Source organism: Chaetura pelagica, unplaced genomic scaffold (genome assembly GCF_000747805.2).
Source record: "Chaetura pelagica isolate M959 unplaced genomic scaffold, ChaPel_1.0 scaffold658, whole genome shotgun sequence".
In the NCBI taxonomy this organism is placed as follows: Eukaryota; Metazoa; Chordata; class Aves; order Apodiformes; family Apodidae; genus Chaetura; species Chaetura pelagica.
Genome location: NW_009954168.1, coordinates 101,098 through 107,631, shown reverse-complemented (window position 1 = coordinate 107,631; position 6,534 = coordinate 101,098). Strand labels below are relative to the sequence as shown.

The following is a 6,534-nucleotide window of genomic DNA, read 5'->3' as shown; positions in this document are numbered from 1 at the left end:
GGTGCTGCTCCTCTGCTTCACTTCAGTCTCCTAGGAAACAGGTACCACGCTGCAGTGCCGGATGCTGCCCGGAATAACGGGGCTAAAAACGAAACCCACTGGGAAAAGCTCATCCTGACATTATCCGTGCCTCTGTTAGGTTTAACAAGGGATCTGAATTAATGGGTATCTTGGTAAAAAAACCAAAACAAACCTACCCTGCAGCAGCCACTCGCTCCCCAGGGTGCAGCTCTGCTCCCCGGGATGGCAGGAGCAGCAGCAGAACGCAGAGCCTGCCGTGCCATAGGAACACAGATGGGTACAGCTCTCCCCAGCTCCCCCAGAACAGGGCTACCCTCCCACCCCAGTTCCTCCCAGCTCTCCCCTGCCCTCCCTGCACATCTTTACTCCCATCCTTTCCTAATCTGAGTGCCAAGAAGAGGGACCTCCAGACAGATGCCAGAGGCTTCCAGGGGAGCTGAGGTGCAGCTGCTCCCAGGTGATGCCAGTGCAGGACAGACAGACAGACACCCAGCTTCCCCCCAGCGCCCCCCAAGGTCTCACATCTCACTGAGTGACACCCTGAGAAACACCCTGGGAGCTTGCTCAGCCCTTGGGGTCCTGCAGAGTGGAAGGGGGAACCCGGGGACCCTGCACTGCCCTGGCACCCTCCAGCAGACAGAGCTTCTTCACCTTTGGGGAAAACAGGTTGTTCCTGTCACCTTGTGAACATGCATCTCCTTTCCTTCTGCCCAGGACCCTTTAAGTGCAGTATCTTTTAACTGCTGATCCTGCAGATGAGTTTGCTCCATGGCAAACTATGCCATCATTCACTTCCCACCCCATCCCCATTCTGTTGTGGCCAGGCTGGTGTGAACTCCAGGCCAGCAGATTGCCTCTGTCTGTGGGACATGTCTGGAGCTGCAGCAGCTCCACAGCCCTTCACTTCTCACCCCCCTTTCCTCTCCCTCCCACCCCCAAAGGCTTCTATTGGCAATGAAACATCTCTGATAGAAAATGCACCAGGAATTTCTGGTCTCTGGAACAGTGCAGCAGTCACGCCTCTGCTTTCTGCCCAGCTCTTTCCATCCCTTCCTGTGCAAGCAGCATGGAAACACGCTCGGCAGATCAGCAGGGCTGGGAATCCTCCTCCTTAACCAGCAGCTCAGGAACATCACCAGCTGTGCCAGGGCACTGCCAGGCACCCAGTGTCCCAGCCCTGTTGTCTGGGCTGCGGGATGTGGGAAAGCAGGACCTGGCACCACGCTGGGTCAGGGCTCCCAGACCCTGCCCAGGGCTCTCTGGAAAAGCAGCACTTGGCAGAGCTTTGAGGATGGTCAGATTTTAAAACAAGGGGTAGCAGAGCCCAGGCAGGGCTGGGGACACCCTGCCTCCCACGGCATCAGGCCATCATGGCACCTCAAAAGCATCTTGTCAGATGGCTTCTGGCTCCTCTAACTGAAACCCAGGACCTCCTCAAGGTTTCGAAGTTTTGTCTCTGCCAGCAGCAGGTCCAGACAATGTGAAGCCAGAAGCTCCCCCCAGCCTGTCCACACGATACTCAGAGGGTGCAGTGTGCTCAAAAGGTGGGAGTTATTTTATATTTGAATAACAAAACTCGCAACACCTTTTATCTCCACCTTCTCTAATCCTTCTCTGATAGCACAGCAACAGCCCAGGAGCACCTCCATTGCTGGGGCTGGAGTTGCAGCAGCAGGACAGACCCTCAGGCGGGAGCAGCCGCTCCCCAGCACCGCACCGAGAGGAGCAGGATGAGCCTCTGCCTCCAACATCACCCCCACCAAGCCCCCCGGGGCTGCCCCTGCCCCAGACACAGCATGAACCACTGAGTTTGCATCTTCTCACACCTGTTTTGGTTCATTTTGCTGGTTTGATGACCTTTTAAACTCTCCGTCACAGAGGCACATTTTCCAGCCCTAACAACTTGCCCGGACGCTCTGGATGCTGTGACCACCGTGGCAGACCCACTCCAGTGACAGACAGTGCCCAGCTCAGCCAGAGGGGCCACATGAGAGCAGGGGACCAAGATGGAAACCACCCGCAGCAACACTGCCCACATGGAAGTGGTGCCCACCACCTTCCCCTGCACAAAGCAGTTTCATTGAGCCACCATGGGAGCTTTTCAGCTGCTGCTCACCAAGGACCCACTTGCCCTCCACCCCCCCCATGGCCCATAGTTACATGTTCACAAGGCTGATGGTTATTGCAGCTGACATAAAGGGCAAGGGAGGGGAATTTTCCTGCTCTGGCTGGATGAGTTGAAACATCCACAGCCAGCAACTGTGGCAGCTTTTCACTTCCCTGACCTACATAGCGCGGGCGCTCAGGGAAGACGGGACCTGGGACTGGAATGGAGGAGCTGGGTGGCCTTGCAGGCATCCCCAGGTCGTAGGCAGAGCCTGCGTGGTCCAGGCAATGCCTGTGTGGTCACATGGGATGCCTGCACCGTGGCATCACACTTAAAATGCAAGAAATCAGTAGTTTCATTTGCAAATCGAGGAGTCGTTCAGGTTTTGGTTCACAAATTGTGATGTATGTGGGAAAAGTAAATAAATAATCAGATGTCCCAGAAAGACCTGGGGATTTCTGTGCTGCTGGATGAGCTGGGTGTTGTGGAAAGCCTGGCTAAAAGTACAGGGTCTAAAGTTTAAATTTAAAGTTTATAAAAACCCAACAGGCTGGTTGTGATGGCAAAGACCCAAGTGAGCAAGCCCAGGTGATGAGAAGATGCTGAAGAGCTTGAGCCAAGACATTTCTTAATCAAAGTGGTTCCTATAGTTAAACTGTATTGAAAAATATTCTTTTGAACTCTTTAATAGATTTTTCTTTTTCACATTTTTTTTGTTTGCTTTACAGGTGAAATTGCTTCTGACCTTTTTGCTTTATCAGAAACCAGCCTCTACTGACTCCCAGCCTTTGGAAACCACAATATTCCAACACTTGTTTTCCTTCTTTAGCTCAGAGTTCAAATATACAAACCCACTTTTTTCTTGACCATCCAACAGCTGCCAGCACCTCCAGCAGGATTTCCCCTGCCCCAGGGAACCTGGCTGCAGAGTTTGGATGCTGAAGCTCAAGTACCTGAGACATGGATGCTAAAGTTAACTCCAGATCTGGAAAACCCCTGGAAGGTGATTGACATGGGCTTGGGACAGGCAGGTATTGATGGCTGAGCACGCCATGTCCTAAAGTACCCAGACCTTGTCCCCAGCCTCGGGACACACACTTTGCTTCCATGGTGACATTCCAGGGGCAGGGATCAGTTATGCGGGATCTCAGCCTTTTGGAAAACTCATCATAGCCATTAAAACCCAGCAGCCTGGACCACCAGTGTGGACAGTGTCTTCATCATACACACCTCACTTGGTTCACAAGTGTATCAACCACTAGTTTGCCCAGTTGGTATCACCAGCAGAGCCAGCCCTTGGTGACAGTGATGAGCACAACCTTGGCCACAGCTCCCAGCTGCAACCTACCTAGCAACCCTGCCAGCTCGTGTCTCCTGTGCTGGTGGGGAACAGCCCATGCCACAACTTCAGCTCCTCGGTTCACACAACACCTCTGAAGGCCGCCCTGTCCCAGCACTGCCTTATCTGGATTTATATGACAAGTTTGGGGAATACTCTTCCAGCCCGTGGCAAGGCCAGGGCAGGCAGGGCAGGGTGTCCTGTGCTCCATTGCCACCCCACACGGGTCACCCCGCATCGTCCTGTCCTTTGAACAAGCACCCTGGGAATCACCAGAAGGATGGCAAGCGGGCAGCAGCGTGCCCAGAATCACATCCTGACATGCCAGTGGAAACCACTTCCACGAGCCTTCTCCCACCCCACTGGGAAACCACAGCCATGTGTGCCCACCCATGGAACCCCGGCCTCAGCTTTGCACTGTGGGACAAAATGCGACCCGGAGTCTCCCCTGATATCATGGACAATAAATGTGACACCCATCCCTGGCAAATGCTTCAGAGACAGGGAAACAAAGCTCCAGCTCTGGGCTGTGCCTTCACAAGAGCTTTGTGGGGAAAAAGACTCCCAGCTCGAGAGAGCTCCCGAGCTTCAAGTCAAGGGCTCGGCGCGGCGCTGCCTCTTGCCTCTGCATCACCCTGGCTCTCCTCGGAGCCCCAGAGGGCTGCTGGCCAAGAATAACTCCTGGCCCCAGGGCTCTGCTCTGCAAATCCAGCTCAAGGCCGGATCCACAGAGCCGATCCAGCCGGGATTCCCGCTGCCCAGCTCTGTGATGGGATGATCTCACCCTGTGCCGGGGCCTTCCTGCTCCTGAGCACACGGTGGGGATGGATCAGCTCCAGACCCCCATGCATGGTGGATGCCTCTGCTGGGATCTGCCACCAGATGTGCCCCATCATGGCCATTCCCACCTGGAGAACTGTGTCCTGCCCACTCTCTCTGCAGCACAGCAGGGACCTGGCCCCAGGTAGCCTCCCATGGCCCTTTCCACCAAGGGAAGGGAGACGTGACCACGTGAGCACATCCTGAAGCACATCCCAGCATCCTCACCCTTGGGGGGCTGGGACAGCAGGTCCTGGGGGGCAGTGGAATAAAAGGGAGGGTTCACCCCCAGCCCTGCCGGGCACTTGCCCACCCACTGCACTGCCAGCACCACTGCCCAAACACCCCAGCACCCACAGACCTTCCCCTCCTCTGGGACACAGCCTGAAGCCACCCGGCAAAAAAATACCTTCTAGATCAAACCAGCTTGAAGAAAATTTCATTTGTGGAAAAATGCAACAAAAACAGAAAAGAAAGTTTCCAGAGGCATCAAAAACCCCTCTTTGGTATTTCAGTTTTTCAAATACCTTTGCTCATTTCTTCTCTCGTGTACACGCTACAACCACGCTGCATTCCCAGCAAAAAAGCACCCCCCCCCAAAGCAAAATATGCTAACTTTAGAAAAAGAAAGGGGGTTTGGAAGACCCACCTTTTAAAATTCCTCCTTGTGGAGAATGTGAACCCTTTCAGGCTTTGCCCCAGGGAAGAAGGAATCCAGACCTGAACCTCCTCTGCTGCAGGGAAATCATGTCCTCACAGCTCCAGCTCAACTGCTTGGATAAATACCCTCAGAAAACAATTTAGTGGTGATCGTGGGCAATGCTGGACATTTCCTCAGCACCTTCCTTCTGAAGGAAGAGCCAGCGATGCTGAGCACAGCTCAGCACCAGGTGAGATCTCCCCGGTTGGCAGGACTCGCAGCCCTGCCGGCTCTGCCCGCCGCCGGCCTCGGCACAGCCCGTGCTGCAGAGCTGCACCATCAATATTCTGCTGCTTATCTCATCCCGTAGGCCGTTAATTAGTTTGCAAAGCAGAGGGCATTCAAGTGCTCGAGCACTTTCATTTAAATTTGTCCTAATGAATGATAGAAAATGACGAGCCAGACGCCAAAGCCGGGGTGAGTGGGTGCGGATCCGTGGCCTGGTAACCATTTGGCGTGGCAGGATCTCCCCGCGCCGAGCGAGCAGCCCCTCGCTGGCACGGCAGATAAACCTTCCCCGGGCGTTTTGCACTGGAGAGGGGCTCTGACACCCTCCCCATGGTGGAAAATCCTCCCTGCACCTGGAGTTAGGGCCCAGCTGGCAAGATGGATTTAAGCCAAGCCAGGAATGAGCAACATCAACTCTGAGGGTGCTGGCACAGGACAGCAGTGTGACCCCTGTGCAGACACAGGCCCCTCCCTGCTGGCACACGGGGGCTGTTCCAGGGCAGGGGTAGGACTGCAAGGGGACAGGGCTCTTGGGGGGGGAAAAAAAAGGCAAAAAAAAAGGCTGTTTTGATCTGACCAGAGCCACATTCCTGTGATCCCTGCCGAGAGCCTGGAGACATGCCCTGAGCGGTGGTCTGCACTGCCCGGCTCTTGTGGCAGGGTTTTCTGGAGCCCCAAGCGTGTCACGATTAGCCAGAGGCAATTAAGGGGCTTATGTCCTTCCAGTCATCCCCCAGGGCCTGTCCCACAGTCCGCAGTGCTCGCCACCGCCCCCCGGGAACCTGCTCGGGCAGAAATTATGCAAGACCTGCAGAGCTGGACCCAAAACGCTGGTGCCTCCTGCCAGCATCCAGCCTGGGCTGCCAGCGCTGGGAAAACCAGCCCCGCTCCCCCCTGCAAGGGGCTTCCCCGTGCCCCCGGCAACACTGGCACCTCCCAGGGTGTGTGGCCACACCCCACGCGTGGGGGCCAAGGGAGGGGTCAACCACGGTGGGGTCCTCAATGCGTTCGGGAGACTGAAGGTGATGCTGCCCGCCCAGACGCACACCGAGCTCCAGCAAACACCACCAGACAAACAAGCTCGAAGATGCCACTGTCACATGCCGTGCTGTTCAGTGCCACCCTGCCCACCTGGGGAGAGAAACCCACCCCCGGGCCCGTCTGGGGCTGCCGTCCCCGCAGGGGTCCCCAGGCTCCACCGCAGGGACCCCAGGTCCTCGCGTTGCTGGTTCAGAGCAGTTTCCCCGCAGAAATGAGCACCCGGCGAGGAGCAGCCCTGCGGGTGGCACCGGGAGCGTCCCCGGTCCTGCTGCTCCCACC

The 6,534-nt window shown here is 56.0% G+C and overlaps 1 protein-coding gene across 1 annotated transcript in view; it reads right to left on the bottom strand.

Moving 5' to 3' along the window:
- RASGRF1 (Ras protein-specific guanine nucleotide-releasing factor 1) overlaps window positions 1–6,534 on the bottom strand; it is a 63,355-nt gene that overhangs the window by 19,995 nt on the left and 36,826 nt on the right. The window lies entirely within an intron of this gene.